This window comes from Nyctereutes procyonoides, unplaced genomic scaffold (assembly GCF_905146905.1).
Source record: "Nyctereutes procyonoides isolate TBG_1078 unplaced genomic scaffold, NYPRO_anot_genome, whole genome shotgun sequence".
Lineage (NCBI taxonomy): Eukaryota > Metazoa > Chordata > Mammalia > Carnivora > Canidae > Nyctereutes > Nyctereutes procyonoides.
Genome location: NW_026575131.1, coordinates 25,724,628 through 25,741,795, shown reverse-complemented (window position 1 = coordinate 25,741,795; position 17,168 = coordinate 25,724,628). Strand labels below are relative to the sequence as shown.

The 17,168-nt window shown below is 40.2% G+C and overlaps 1 protein-coding gene and 1 pseudogene across 14 annotated transcripts in view; one reads left to right on the top strand and one right to left on the bottom strand.

The window, feature by feature from the left end:
* MAGI1 (membrane associated guanylate kinase, WW and PDZ domain containing 1) overlaps nucleotides 1-17,168 on the bottom strand; it is a 642,704-nt gene that overhangs the window by 263,309 nt on the left and 362,227 nt on the right. The gene's annotated exons all lie outside the window — the stretch shown is intronic.
* Nucleotides 12,070-12,190, top strand: LOC129522649 (U2 spliceosomal RNA; annotated as a pseudogene).

Genomic DNA, 17,168 nt, shown 5'->3' with positions numbered 1-17,168 from the left:
TTATGTAGAAACCAAGAAAGTGACATCTGAGCAGCACTGACTTCCAAAGAACATTCAGCCAGGGAGTCCAAGCAAAGTTTCTTTCCAGGAACCAGAACCTGTCCTCTTGGCTCTTAGGACACTGTTGATTAGTAAGGTATTTTAAATGCTTTTATGCAAATGCAAACTGAGATCCCATCAGCATCCCAAGGCTTGGAACATCCATAGTAATTAGCACAGCTCTGCCCCTACCCAGTGAGACTTTGAGCCTTTGCCCAATTTAGTCTCAGACAGGAATGGATAATCTGGGTCACAAACTATATCCTAATATGGTCTGCTATCATTCACGCACCAAAAGGCTGGGGCCAGAGTTCCAGGGGCTCTGACCTATATTAAGAAATCTCATACAAAACACGGTTACAGTTGAGCATGCCACTCCAATTTCTGCTGGATCAGGAGGACAGAGACCACCAGCAACATCCCATCATTTCATGGGTCTGAAAAAGGTGAGACCGTTTCCCATAAGCCACGCGTCCCTGTGAGTATTCTTTGCACAGCACCCCTCTTTAAATATTTTTCAAAGCTGGAGACAGGTTTTCCTTGTAATGCCTGGGTGGCTCAGCAGTTGAGCAACTGCCTTTGGCTCGGGGCATGATCCCCGGGTTCTAGGATCGAGTCCCACATTGGGCTCCCTGCGAGGAGCCTGCTGCTCCCTCTGCCTGTGTCTCTGCTTCTCCCTGTGTGTGTCTCTCATGAATAAATAAATAAATCTTAAAAAAAAAAAAAAAGCTAGGAACAAAAGAGTAAATCACAAGTATATGGTCTGAGACAGGTGAGAATGGAAAGGAAAACACGTCAGGCTGCCAGGCATCAGTAGGATTCTAGAATATACGTAGGCAAAACTTTTCCATGAGGTCATACAGTAAATTCCTTAGGCTTTGCAGATTGTAAGGCCTATGCACCAATTCCTCTGCTTTTTTTAGCAGGAAAAGACACCAAGTAATGACTGCATAGCTGTGTTCTTATAAAACTTCATCACAAAAACAAGCAGCAGGCTAGATTTGGCCCTAAGCTGTAGTTTGTCACTCCCCGTTCTAGAGGATTATGTCTCTCTCATAAAACATGTTACACTTTCCTAAGACTGGCAGAGGTGTGCGGATTTATGCACCTGTGCCTGCCGAGGTAACTCTGGGTATGTGAAACATTCCCTCAGAAATGGAGTAGGAAGGGAAGCCATGGGTCTGTGCAGATGGGACTATCACAAAAATGCTCAACAGGTGAAAGCTACCCATCCCACATCCTCTATAAAGTAGAATAATTTCACATATTTATTTATTTATTTTAATTTTTATTTATTTATGATAGTCACAGAGAGAGAGAGAGAGAGAGAGAGAGAGAGAGAGGCAGACACACAGGCAGAGGGAGAAGCAGGCTCCATGCACCGGGAGCCCGATGTGGGATTCGATCCCGGGTCTCCAGGATCGCGCCCTGGGCCAAAGGCAGGCGCCAAACCGCTGCGCCACCCAGGGATCCCTAATTTCACATATTTAAAGACCTGGCTAGCCTTCAGAGAAAGTTATCAAATGACTCCTGGAATAAAATCTGTTACTTGGGGATCCCTGGGTGGCTCAGTGGTTTAGCTCCTGCCTTCAGCCCAGGGCATAATCCTGGAGTCCTGGGATCGAGTCCCACATCAGGCTCCCTGCATGGAGCCTGCTTCTCCCTCTGCCTGTGTCTCTGCCTCTCTCTCTCTCTCTCTGTGTGTCTCTCATGAATAAATAAATAAAATCTTCAAAAAAATACAGAATAGGAAAAATGCATAGATTATAAACATAGATTTCCTTTCGATGATTGTAAATTTCATGCTTTTTCATAAATTACCTTTCTGATCATTACCTCACTCAATCCTTATACAACCCGGAGTGGTGGTAGAGGCGGGGGGGGGGGGGGGAGGTGGCATCATCCCCACTTTAAAACACATGGGAAAGACTCCTGGTGCACGGCTAGAACCAGATGTTCTAATGCCAAAGTTCTACGCTTTCCTGTCTCCACCTTTGTGACTCCAAATGAGGTACTCATTCACTCACCCAAAGAGTGAAACTTTGTTTTATTAGAACTGTATACTGAGAAGCACCTGAGTGACTGCATCACTTAAGCCTCTGATTCTTGATTTTGGCTCAGGTCATCATCTTGGAAGGTCCTGAGATGGAGCCCTGCATTGGCTCTGTGCTCGGCAGGGAGTCTGCTTGCTCTTCTCCCTCTGTTCCTCCCACTGCATGCTTTCTCTCTCTCTTTCTCTCTCTCTCTCAAATCAATCAATAAAATCTTAAAAAAAAAAAAAGTCTGTATACTGATATTCTTCACAACTGTCAATGTCATGGAAAAAACAAGGGAAGATTAAGACGTGGTACAGGTAGAGGAGTCTGAGACATGGAGGCTAAATGTAACATAGTATCCTACATGGGACTCAGAGTCATAAAGGATGCTAGTGGGGAAAAAGAAAAATGGGGAAATCTGAATTAAGATTGGAGGTAATGTTCCAATGGAACAAATGGATCATGGTTATACGAGATGTTAGCATTAGGGAAAATTTCACGAGGTTCAGGAACTCTCCGTACTGTCTTTGCAAACATTTTATGTATCTCAAATATTCCAAAATGGAGTTTATTTCTAAAAAATATATACAGCGTACCATTATATGGAATATGACTGTGCACATGGCTCTTGGCTATTTTATATGTTGCAAATCTATTCAGGTAAGAATTCTTAAGAGATTTCCCTTTCTGGGTTGACCACAGCTCCCATTTTCAGAATGCAGTAGTAGTAGACCTGGTTAAAAAAATATTTGGAAGCATTCATTCTTACTTCATAGGCCGGTCACCAGAGATTTTTAATCTCCATAATTCTGTAAGCAATGAGCACTTTCACACTCAACTATTTTCATTCCATCTCACTGTAGTCTTTCGGCTGTTATTCAACAGTGATTATAAATAATAGGGCTATAAAAGCCATTCAATAATTAGGACACTCACTGGCCATATGCCCACCTCAACAATGGAAGGTGATTTATGTAAGGCAACCCCATCACATCTGCCAGCCTCTGACAGGCTCTCTAGTTGCACATTAACATTGCTCTTAATGGCCATCTTTTTCTTGACTAGAAAACAGATTGACAAGCCAAAGTTTTCAAGCTTTTGAAGTTTTATATACAAAGAAAGAAAAACAAACTCAACAAACCATTTCCTGCCTTGGGATTTCACATACCCAGAGAATGGTGGGGGGGGGGGGGGGGAGTATAGAACGTAAACTCCGTCAGGTCCAAGTCTTGCCCATTGTCACATAATGGGAAAGACCTAATGAAATCCAAGAACAAAAGACTTAGCCAACCGAATCTCATCCACTCAACTCATGAGACTTCACTATAGTACACAAGCATAAGCCTATTTAGAATTCATCAACTGTTTCTGAACAGTAGTACCACTAGCACTGTGGGCAAGACAATTTGTTGTTGCTGGGGTTTACCCTCTGGACATCAGCATCCCCGTTCTTGGCAGTTCACAGATAAAATCTGAAATTTTCCCCAGTCACTATACCAACCCAGGCAGGACAGTCCCATCCCAGGGAGACAAGTAAATGAATATCAATCAGAGACAGTTCATGTTTAACTATAGAATTTTTTTTTTCCATTTAGATCCAAGAGCATATTAGAAAAGAAAAATGCAAAAAGGACCATGTTGGGGATGGTTCCAAACTGCTAATATTATATGTGTGATACAGTCATGCGTACATAAGCATACATGTCTTCTAGGGTAGGGCTGCTCACCAAGTGGCAGCAGAGCTCAGAACTAAAATCAGAGGTTTGAGCTCATCTTCACGTGACTCAGCAGAGGCCCTCCCTCTCTGACAAGTATCACTACAGAGGCCCTCCATCAGCATGTCTCCCATTGCTTTGCCTTATTGCATTCATAGCCATATCATTCTTTGAAACGATTTATCTTCCTTTTTCTTTATTAATGGTTACCTCGGCCACCATGAGTTTCTAGGAGAGCTGAGCCCATCTCTGCGTAGAGGAGAAGTTGTCATAGACTTAGCAAACCTTTTGAGACACAGTAACTAACTCAATTAAATTAAGAAATGAAGGATAATACTAGTTAAAATTACACAAGTGGTAGCTAAACCAGAACCAGGGAGACAGGGACACCTGGGTGGCTCAGTGGTTGAGCATCTGCCTTTGGTTCAGAGTCCTGGGACAGACACCTGCATCAGGCTCCCCATGGGGAGCCTGCTTCTCCCTCTGCCTGTGTGTCTGCCTCTCTATCTCTGTGTGTGTCTCTCATGAATAAACAAATAAAATCTTTTAAAAAATTTTATAAAGAACCAAGCAGACAGATGCTCCCATTTTGACTTTGACATTAGTTACCTCTGTTCTTGGGCAATTTCCTAAATCACTCAATCTCAGTTTCCTTATCAAGAAAGTGAGTATAGGGATCCCTGGGTGGCGCAGTGGTTTGGCGCCTGCCTTTGGCCCAAGGCGCGATCCTGGAGACCCGGGATCGAATCCCACATCGGGCTCCCGGTGCATGGAGCCTGCTTCTCCCTCTGCCTGTGTCTCTGCCTCTCTCTCTTTCTCTCTCTGTGACTATCATAAATAAATAAAAATTTAAAAAAAATTTTTTTTTAAAAAAGAAAGTGAGTATAGGGGTGCCTACATGGCTCAGTTGGTTGAGTGGCTGCCTTTGGTTCAGGTCATGATCCTAGGGTCATGGGATCGAGCCCCACATCAGGTTCCCTGCTCAGTGGAGAGCCTGCTTCTCCCTCTTCCACCCCCCAGCTTGTGCTCTCTCTCCCCTAATTTTTAAAAATTAAAAAAAAAAGGAAGAGAAAGCTCTGATGTGTCTTCCTCTTAGAAAGAAAGAAAGAAAGAAAGAAAGAAAGAAAGAAAGAAAGAAAGAAAGAAAGAAAGAAAGAAAGGATAATGAGAGCACCTAATCCAAACAGGATTGTCCTGAGGAACACATGAGCACATGCAATGTAATGCTCGATAGATAAACGGTAGCTACCCCTCCCATCATCATCTGGCTTGAAAGAAACATTATTTCAAAAATACCTTTCATGGAATTCTGTTTGTTCTTGAGAAGTGCAATTTTTTTTAAGATTCATGATTACAACTAAATGTATAAAACAAACAAGTGAAACAAGCCAGCCTTCCCATCTTGCTAGACTGCAAACTAATTAAAACCTATGTGTTATCCCCAGATTGCTTGCACACTCCTACTTCTGTACATAGCACATTGTATGGCTGAAGGTGTGTGAGCAAAGGACAGGATTTCCAGGTTGGTATGAATGACAACAGTACAAAGTACCAAACAACTACCTTCCACCCTGAAGCTCAGCACCAGACATCAGAGAATCTGGTGTTCGTTTTTTATCTCTCCATTTCTTTTTTTAAAAGATTTTATTTATTTATTTATTCATGAGAGACACAGAGAGAGAGAGGCAGAGAGATAGGCAGAGGGAGAAGCAGGCTCCATGCAGGGACTCGACCCCGGACTCAGGATCACTCCCTGAGCCAAAGGCAGATGCTCAACCGCTGAGCCACCCAGGCGTCCCAGTCCCAACCTTTCTAACCCAGAAACACCTTCTCCCTTGGTTGTCCTCCTCCAAAATTAATCTGGCTGAGCCTTTCAGAAACAGTGACCAAACATCCTCCAGGCTAATCAACTCAGCAGTAATTCTAACAGGCGCCTGCTACACACAAACCTGTTACGGCTTGTCTGCTTCACTGTGTGGAGGCAACGCTAACAGAGTTAAAACAGTTCAAAGTTGAGGGTTTACTCACAATAGGGATTTTAGCTGCGGAATTCTCTGTTTCTCCTATAAACACATCACTAACAAACATGCTCGCCCCACTTCTAAGATAAACATTTTTAACACTGCAACAAAGATGCCAAATGAGCCAATAAACCCAATTACTGACTGCCATTCTCAGGCAAGCAAACTCCTGACACTCCACAGTTACCAAAACATTGAAGAGGATCCAACATTTGTCAGACCAACAAACTGAACCATCCCAACACCTCAGCCTTTGGAAACCTCTGATACCCTCCTTTTCATTGCTTGATTTCAGACCTGTCCTTAGGAGAGGGAAATTTATCTTTAGAAATTAAGATGACTTTGGGCATCCCCGGTGGCCCAGCAGTTTGGCACCTGCTTTTGGCCCAGGGCATAATCCTGGAGTCCCGGGATCCAGTCCCATGTCGGGACTCTCTCCATGCAGGGAGCCTGCTTCTCCCTCTGCCTGTGTCTCTGCCTCTCTCCCCCACCCCTCTCTCTGTGTCTCTCATGAATAAATAAATACTTTAAAAAAAAAAGAAATTAAGATGACTTTAAGTAAATATTGCCATGCCTTTTCAAACTCCCCTATACCCTAGAGGGATGCCAAATCACAACTGAGAATTCTAGCTTGGTAGTAGGCCTGTATTAAAATTAGGTAATTATGGGGACACCTGGGTGGTTCACTGATTGAGCATCTGCCTTTGGGTCAGGGCATGATCCTGAGGTCCTGGGCTTGAGTCCTGCATTGGGCTCCCCACAGGGAGCCTGCGTCTCCCTCTACCTATGACTCTGCCTCTCTCTGTGTATCTCTCATGAATAAATAAATAAAATCTAAATGAATGAATGAATGAACGAACAAATGAATGAATAGATAATGATAGATTGATTGATTGATTGATTAATATTAATTAGGTGATGCTGATTGGGAGTTATAATGAGAACCCGAAGGAATTCAGTTTGCTGGGCTTCCCTCACAAGTCCCTAACAGCAAAAGCAGAGAGCTACATTCTCTTTAGGTTGTCGAATGTTCTTCAATAACAGGCAACCAGCCAGGAGTATTCAGAATTTAAGCGGTAGCTGAGCATTTTCTCAAAAGGACCCGAACCTTGCTGAATGTCAGAATCACTTGCAGACACATCTGAAATAATTCTGGTGCCTCAGCCTCCACATCAGACAAATTAAGTGTCTAGAGGGAGTGACTAGGCATTGCTATTCACTTTCACCCCCCCTCATCCCTCACCCCACCCAGGCTCAGGGATCCCAATGTGTAGCCAGGGTTCGAAGTCCAACCCAGTTCTCTGATCCTGATCTTCAGGGGACTCACCAATTGTGAGACTATCTATGCAGAACCTTCTGTTTATAGAGCATCCTCCATCCTCTAGGATCTCCTAAGATGAAGTACTTTGAGCTTCAAAGTAGAAATGTAAGGCTCTGAACCAGTAGCAGTGTGGGATGGGCTGGAGGAATGAACATCAAGGAGAAAGGGAGGTAAAAAAAAAAAACCCTCTCACACCCTCTTAAAGTCACAGCTCTGGGAATTTAAATTGCATTTCTGCCTGCCCTGACTGAGGAAGCAAACTCAAATTAGGTGGGTAGAAAATTCATCTCAAAGGATCAGGGGACTCCGGGTGACCCGTACTTTGATGTCTCTCACTGCAGCTCAGTACACTTTTCGCTTTCACACCTATTCTTGAGAAAAGTCATGAGTTACTTATATTTAGTTTGAAGAACATACATCAAATAGCAAGGGTGGGATAGGGGCTAGGGGCACCAAGGTTTCTGCTCAGCTGTGATGGATGACAAAGTGCAAGGTGAGAAAGGGCGTGCTCATGGCACAAATGCAGGGCTTTCCCACACTGAAATGAAAACACTGATGTCTTCAAAGTGGCACAGGAGGACTCCTGAAGTGGGATAAAGCACCAACACACTTAGAAAGATCTAGAGAAGATGAAAGAACAAAAGAAGTCTCCCCCAAATTAAACACAACTCAAATGTGACTGCTGTGAACCAGGTAATTATTCTGTTGATGGGATTCCACACTCACATGAACACTGAAACACATGCTCCCTTCAAAGGTTTCCTCAAGCTCCAGCACCAATTGATACTTTGAGTCACTTTCATTTCCATATCAAGCCCTTTACTGCTCATGGGAACAACCGATTTCATTTAATGAGATATTATTCCACCACTGGTCAAGGATACAGGAGCTACTACGATCGTGCCCTCTCTCCAAAAGGCTCCCAGGAAATGAGTGAACAGGCTTCAAAAATGTTCCATCACCAAACTAAAAATAATAAAGGCCAGCAGAAAACCCTGTCTTCATCCAGATACCAGAATATTCCATAAAGTGCTTCTAGAGTAGCTTATCTTGACATCTACCCTATCTATAACCTTGATATGTAGGCTTTATTTATATGTACTGAAATCACACTGTTATCTTTAAAATTCAAGCTAAATCAAATTACAAAAGTAAAGCAATAACACTTTCCTTCCTTTTTCTTGTTAAAAGATGACTAGCTTAACATTTGCTTTTCTCCCCATAATTAGAAAGATTCTGGAAAGAGAAAATGTAGTCAAACAGGTTTGAGCAAAAAGTAGCTTTAAAAGTCTGATATAGGAAAGAGTAGCAATGAATAAAAGCTCCATCTCTCACTTGATAGGTATTACCTGCCTGAAAATTAAAACACACTTGGTGCTATCTCTAGAGAAGACCTTCTGTTCCAAAATGAGGGTCTAATGTTTGAATTGTGCAAGCCAAATCAGCTTGAAAAAACAGAAGGCTCTGCTAAGCTTTAGCAGAACAAGCCCTAACAGAATATGCCAAGGAATACGTTTGACAAAACAGAAGTAGAAAAATATTTTCAAAATCAGTTCTTGGCTTAAATATAGCATTTGGCACCTCAAGTAAACACAGAAAAAAACTAACTGGGTGGTGCCATGTGACTCTCTGAACTACAGCAGGCCAGATGGTGGGATAGGTTATTCATTTCTCAGCTCCTCACACTCTTTGCCTGCCCATTAGTGACTTCACAGTTCAGGGTCCCTTAGAAGAGCTGAAAAGAGAAGAATTAGATAAAGGTGTATCATCAGTTTTGTTAGTGACTATTACCCCCTTTAAAATCATGCTGATGGCAAACGTCTTATGCCAATTCAACAGCTCTCATTATTAAATGTTCTGGATCATAGAGCCAAGTCAATGTCTCACCTGCTGTCTATAAAAAGTAAAGGGGTTAACACTTACTCTGGGAAGATGGGGCAGATGTACGTTTCCCTATTCCTCCCACTAAGTACAACAACAGACCTTGGATATCATCTAGAAAACAAATAAGAAGTCTCTGAAATGTAAACAGAGGAAGGCCAGACCAGCCAGGAACCTTAGGACAGACCTTTGCATGGAAATGAGTTCCATGAGTTTTCCCTATGCCTCATATATCCCAGAATTGGAGCTGAAGAAGCCAACAACCAGTAAGTGATGATAGGTACAAACAAGAAAAGTCCAACAAAAGCCTACTCTCTCTAGCTGAAGAACTGGGAAAGAAGTAGTCAAGCAAGACAGAAAACTGTTAGACAATAACTGCTCTAGCTCAAACATCACAGGGAAACCAAACAAAATAAAAACCTAGGGTCCCAGCAACACGCAATCCAGAAATGACCAAGTTGAAACCCTGGACTTCTACCTTCCCTATTCTATGATGGTAGACCCCAATCTTTTCTCCCTATGCCAGGGTGATGCCAGAGAACACTGAGAGAGAGAATTTTCAAACCCTCTGGGCTAAAATGAATCCTTTCACCACCCTACTCTGTCCCTTCCCCATATGTGGAAACCCCACATAAGCCAAAACTCCTGTCCCACACAGAAGTAATAAAAAGCCGCTGCCCAAATCAAGTGTCATGGAAGAATAAAGACCCTTGATGTCTACCTGGCTGCAGCCATAACAAGGTGTCATCCATAATTCCCCTGCCAAACCAGTATCAAACCAAACTAAGTAAAAGAGAAAATTTAAATAAGATTCTGAGTCTGATAACAAAATATCCAAAATGTCCAGATATTTTTAAAAGATTTTTTTTTATTCGTTCATTAGAGACACACACAGAGAGAGGCAGAGAAACAGGCAGAGGGAGAAGCAGGCTCCATGCAGGGAGGCCGACGTGGGACTTGATCCCGGGTCTCCAGGATCATACCCGGGCTGAAGGCAGGCACTAAACCGCTGAGCTACCCAGGGATCCCCCCCAAAATGTCCATATTTTAATTGAAAATCACTCGTATCAAGCACCCAACAAAAATCTCAATAAGAATAAAAAAGATAATAAATACCCCAACACTGAAATGACAGAGATGTGAGAATCCTCTGACAAAAATTTGAAAGCATGCATTATAAAAATAATTCAAAAGCCAATTACAAACACACCTGAGTCATATGAAAAACCATAAAATCTCAAAAAAATGGTGAAGTATAGAAAGGTAAAACAAATAAGAATTTTAGAAGTAAAAATTACAATCAGTGAATAGGCTCAACAGCATAATGTAGGAGGGATAGAAGAAATAATTAATCAACTTGAAGGTAAAGCATTAGAAATTATCCATTCTGGAAAAGAGAGAAAATGACTAGAAAAACATAAACAGAACCTTGGGAACCTACAGGACTCTAATAAGAAATCTAATGTTTGCAACACTGGAGTCCTGAAAGAAAAGAGAAAGGGCAGCAATAAAAACTTACTTAAGAAATAATGACTGGAAAAAAAAAAAAAAAGAAAGAAATCATGACTGAAAACCTCCTCAATTTAGCAAAACATATAAATGTACAGACTCAAGAAACTGAGCAAATCCAAAAACAGAATAAAGTTTGAAAAATCCACACCAGGGACACCCAGGGGCTCAGCTAAAGTGCTGAGCCACCAGGGCTTCACTGAAACTTAAACTTAAAAAAAAAAAGAAAGAAAGAAAAATCCACACCAAAACACTTCATAATTAAATTTTTGAACTAAAGGAAAAGCAAAATGTTAAAATAAGTTAATGAAATAACACCTCACATAGAGGAGAAGAATAATTGGAACGATGTGATTTTTCCATCAGAAACTATGGAAAGTAGAAAGAGGCAGACCATTTTTCAAGCGGTGAGAAAAAAAAAAAAGAACTCAAAATTCTTTATCAGGTAAAACATGTTTCACAAATGAAGTACAAATCAAGACATTCTCAGATAAAGGAAAAGAGACTGTTCACAGCTACAAAAGTTTTCTATACAGAAAAAAGTTATAAAGGAGAAATTTTTTAAAAAGATTTTATTTATTTATTCATGAGAGACACACAGAGAGAGAGAGGCAGAGACACAGGCAGAGGGAGAAGCAGGCTCCATGCAGGGAGCCCAATGCGAGACTCGATCCCCATTCCCCAGGATCACACCCGGGGCCGCCGAAAGCGGTGTTAAACCAGTAAGCCACTGGGGCTGCCCATAAAGGAGAAATTTTAGAGTAAGAGTAAAGAAGAAAAGACAATGGACAGAACAAATAGATGTATGAATAAAATATATAGTTTTAGCTCCCTTAAGTTTTCTAAAAAAAGCATAACACTGTCTTGATGTGGGTCTAAGTGTACAAGGAGGAAATATTTAAGACAAATGATATTATTACAAAGAATGTAATCGGAGGCAAAGTTGCAAAAATTTCACTCGCTTGAATGGTAAAATGACAACAACAATAGATTGTGATTAAACATATATAATATAGGGGCACCTGGGTGGCTCAGTGGTTGAGCATCTGCCTTCAGCTCGGGTTGTGATCCTGGGGTTCTGGGATGGAGTCCCGTATTGGGCTCCCCGCAGGGAGCCTGTTTCTCCTTCTGCCTATGTCTCTGCCTCTCTCTGTGTCCCATGAATGAATAAATAAAATCTTTTAAAAAATAAATATATAATATAAATGAAAAAATATATAACTACATGTATATGTGTATGTATATATACAGCAACCAAAGTCTATAAAAAGAGATACAAAAATATTAGAGATAAATCAAAACAAAATGCTTTTAAAATGTTCAAATAGCCCTCATGAAAGCAGGAATAAGAAAACAAATCAGATAGAGAGACCAAATACAAAATTTTTAAAAAGTCACACTTAAACTCTAAAATGTCAGTAATTACATTAAATGTAAACGGTCCAACTATATCAATTAAAAGACAGACATTAGCAGAGTAGATGAACAAACATAACCTATATTCTATCTATAAGAAACTCACTTCAAATACAATAACATGGGTATGTATCGCTTCTCGGCCTTTTGGCTAAGATCAAGTGTAGTATCTGTTCTTATCAGTTTAACAATAACATGGGTATGTAAAAAAGATGTAAAAGAATGGAAAAAATATATATCATGCAAACATTAATCAAAAGAAAGTAGAGTTGTTATATAAATATCAGATAAAGTAGAACTGAGAGCAAAGAAAGTTAACACAGAGAGAAACATGTTATGACAAAAGGGTCAAACCACCATGACAATCCTAAAAGTATATGTACCAAACAAGAGTTTTAGGATACATAAAGCAAAAATTGATAGGGCTGAAAGGAGAAAGAAACAAAAGCACAATTATAGTTGGAGACTTCAACATTACTCTCTCAACAGAAGAATTAGACAGAAAATCAGCAAAATGAAGAAAAACTCACCTTCAAACACAGGATCATTGGGCATTTACAGAACATCTTACAACAGCAGGATGCACATTCTTTTCAAATATACATGGAACACATACCATGGCAGGCCATTGTGTAGATGATAAAACAAACCTCAATACATTTTAAATAATTGAAATCATACAGGGTATTCTCTAACCACAATGGAATCAAATTTGAAATCAACAAAAGAAAGATCAAGGAAAACCTCTAAACACTGAAAACTAAAAATACACTTCTTTTTTCAAGTAGGTTCCATGCTGGGGTCTGAACCCATGATCCTGAGCTAAAGAGTGGCATGCTTAACCAACGGAGCTACCCACAGGCCCCTAACAATACACTTCTCAAAAAACAAGAACAAAACAAAACAAAACAAAACAAAAAAAAAAAACATGGGTTGAAGAGAATATCTCAAGGGAAATGAAATACATTAAACTGATCATAAATAAAAATAAAATATATCAAAATTTGGGGACATAGCTAAAGCAGTGCTGAGATGAAAATTTACAGCAGTAAAGGATTGTATTAGAAAAAAGTTTCAAATCAAAATCTGTTATTACGGGATGCCTGAGCGGCTCAGTGGTTGAGCATCTGCCTTCAACTCAGGGCATGATCCTGGAGTCCTGGATCGAGTCCCACATTGGGCTCCCTGCGTGGAGCCTGCTTGTCCCTCTGCCTGTGTCTCTGCCTCTCTCTTTCTGTATGTCTCTCATGAATAAATAAATAAAATCTTTTTTAAAAAATCTGTTATTACCTCAAGCATCTAAAAAAAGAAATCAAAAATAAATCCAAGAGAAGGAAAAGCATAAATAACAGCAATCAATGGAATTAAAAACAGAAAAACAACAAAGAAAAATCAATGAAACAAAGAGCTACTTCTTTGAAAAGAACAACTGACACATCTCTAACAAGATTCACCCCTGCTACGCAAAAAAAGAGGCATGAATTGTCAATAGCAAGAAATAAACAGAAGATATCTCTAATGACCTTTCATACATCTAGAGGACAAGAGAATACTATAAACAGCTCTATAGAGGTATAAATGGCAATTTAGATTACATGAACAAATATCTTGAAAAATGGAAACTACCACAACATAATTTGGATTAGCCTGTAACTATTATAGAAATTGAATTTGCAAACTAAAAACCCAAGATGGTGGGCAGCCTGGGTGGCTCAGCAAGTTTAACGCCACCTTCAGGCCAGGGCATAATCCTGGAGGCCAGGGATCCAGTCCCAAGTCAGGCTCCCTGCATGGAGCCTGCTTCTCCCTCTGCCTGTGTCTCTGCCTCTCTCTCTCTGTGACTCTCATGAATAAATAAATAAAACCTTTAAAAATAAAAATAAAAACCCAAGATGGAAATCTCCTAGCCCACACTGTTTTGCTGGAGAATCCTACCAAATGTTCAAAGAATTAATATCAATTCTACAGTCTCATGCAGAAAACTGAAAAGAGAGAAACATCTCCCAATTTATTTTATGAAGCTAGTATTATTCTGATATCAAAACAAAACAAAGGCAACGTACCAACAAAGACCAATATCTCTCATAAACAAGACAAAATAATAGTTCAGAAGTTCTCATCTGAGGAGGAACCAAAGCAGCTCAGTTGCACTGTGGAGATAAGGTCAAGTAGCCAGTACAGTCAATCTCCTTTCACATCCTGCTATGCGTCCTCATTTGTGCCAGGATACAGATCTGGCAGTTAGGACCCAGTGCCCACCGGAAATGCTCAGAGCTCTGCTTATGATAGTGGTTAGCGGGTTCCCTGGATGCTGTAGTCTATGTACTTGCACATTAAGCCCACTTTTTTGGCCACAAAGGATAAGCAATACCAGACAATGAAATCATTTGCTCATCAGTGAGTCAACTCTTAAATTCTTTGCTTCTTCCTTTTTCTCTCTGCAGGCAGACATCCCAGGCATGCCATCCTTGTAAATGGCACCAAGAAAACACAACCAGATTTTCAATGACTCCGAGACAATCTTTTTCACATATTTGAAAGCAACAATATGCTTCACTCAACCTCAAAGTTAATTCTCCAAATGATTTATACTAAAAGCCAACTTCCCCTCCCCCCCATTTGAAAATGACATTTTAGATGAAGTTTTCAGCCTATCTTTAGAGAATGTAGTGCTCCAGTTCAAACGTGTTCTGGGAATATTTATATGTAAACATCTAACAACCTATCTTCTTTAACTATTACAGTGGTGGTGAGAGAAAACAAATGTTTTAATTAAAGAGAGAATGCCAAGTTGGCTGAACAATATCTACTTCCAAACTTCAACAATTATTTATATACATGCCATCCAAAGTTAAAACTAAATGTGTCCTATTATTGTTTCTATACTAGTCAAACTCATGCTGTGAAGTCATCATTTAAATACCTTAAAATTCTAATTATCAAAGGGTAGATACATATTTATACTCTTCTAAGAGGAGTGGCTCAGTGGGTTAAGCATCTGCCTTTGGTTCAGGTCATGATCCTGGGGTCCTGGGATCGAGCTCAGCAGGGAGCCTGCTTCTCCCTCCTCTGCTTCCCATGCTTGTGCACTCTCTATGTCAAATAAATAAAATATTTACAAAAAAATCTTCTAAGAAAATTTTTTACTTCTAAATATGAAGTCACCTGCCATTACTTAAATATTTCAAAAAGAAAGTAGGATGCATAGTCATTCAAGGGAATAACAGAAGAAATAAAATCATAACACATGGAAAAAATAAAATATTACTTTAATTCAGGGCTCTCAACCTTATCACAATTGATGTATGGAACCAGATTTTGTTCTTGTTAGGAGCAGGGGGCTGTGCTGTGTATTGTAAGATGTTTAGCAGTATCCCTGGTCTCTATCAACTAGAAGCGAGGTGCCAATACTCATTTCTTGCCAGCTCTGAAAACAAAAAAACATTTCCAGACATTGTCAAATGTCACCTGGGAAATAAAGTATCCTCGGTTGAGAAGCACTGCTTTAACGTAAGCATTCAGCAGCCTCGTTGAATCCTGAGAATAGCTGAACTCTCTCTTCACCTCTGTGGGTTCAGTGTCTTGCTAACCCAACAGAATGATTGCCATCATTTTGCTTCTTGACCCCATTTTAGGAATCATCTAAGTCTTAGCATATCCATACAAGGCCATACATGAAGAGCCCCAGCTTTAGAGGGACTGAAATAATAGTGGTAACTGGTCACTTTTTTTCTAGAGAATGAAAATATACTTCTGAAGTCTGAAGCCCATGACTAGAATTACTATGAAGTGTAACTAAAGAAGTCACTATGTCTACAAATGTGGCAAGTAGGCTATAGTCCTGGCTTATGTTACCATAAAAAATACGAACCCCCATTAATCTAAATTGCTGGAATACAGGAAATGTGAGTAGAAATCCACCAGGTGAGTTAACTCACCCAACAAGCATCAAAGGTCACCAGTGTTTTCAAAATAATATCAGAGGTATACAACCCTGGACATCAATATATTTTTTTTATTTTGTTTTTTTTTTTTTTATTTCTTTTCTTCTCTTTTCTTTTCTTCCCAATGGAAATTTGCATGAAACTCAAAAGTTGGGGAGGACGACAAAATACCTTTTTGTACCTCAAAGTCATCTTTGTCTCCCTCTATCTTTACTACCTCACATCACACCAATCAATTCCATGCCTCATGGTTCTGGAACAGGCCCACTTCTTCCCACCACACCTCTCCTTGCTGGACTATTACAGACAAACGCCTTCTAGCCAGTCACCCGCCTTTTAGTTTTGGCCTCTTCCATAGGACATAAAGCAATCTTTCAAAACCACAAGTCTAATTACCTTTCTCTGGCTTGTATTCCTTCATGGGCTTCCTAATGTGCTTAAATGAAATTCAAGTGCTTTCAGGTCTCAGTGTTATCTGGGCCATGATTTAAGGTTAGATGAGGGGAAGGGAGAGACACGTAAAACAATGTCATGTGTAATGAAATCATATCTTATTCTGGGCTTAGTACTAAAAGCGTCAAAGAAGCCAGACCACTGATACTCCAAACTATATATAAAACTCCCCCTAAACTGCCAGGGCCTGGATTTTTGGAAGTTCAAAGGCCAAGCATCAACCTTTCTAGTTTCTCTCTGAATGTCTATGTGCCTTTCCTTTCCCTGATACAGTGAGAGCGAGCTAAGCCAGGGCTAGTATAAATCTGGCAGGAGTAGAGATTGGGAAGTTACTTTATTTACACTGTGACTCCATTATATAAAACATAGCTCCAACTGTGTTCAAAATATACATACACATACTCATTATATTTCCATGGGGTGGCAGGAGAAGGAGGGGCTGTTATACACAGAGTTATACAAGGCGAATGAACTAGAAAGAGTCATACGGTAACAGCAATATCTCTGGATAGTGAGATTAGAAATGATTAATTGGGTTCTTAATACTTCCATGGTTTCTGTCATCAATAATGCAATAAGAAAAATAAATAAAAACTCTAAAAGTTTACTTCTTTTTTAAAAAGATTTTATTTATTTATTTGAGATAGAGAGTGAGAGGGAGAAGCAGGCTCCCCACTGAGCAGGGAGCCTGACACAGGGCTTGATCCCAGGGCTTGAGCTGAAGGCAGACATTTAACCAACTGAGCCATCCAGATGCCCCTAAAAGGATACTTCTTTAAAAAATTATATATACGTGTGCCTAGATATAGAACAGATGGCAAAGGTAGCATCAA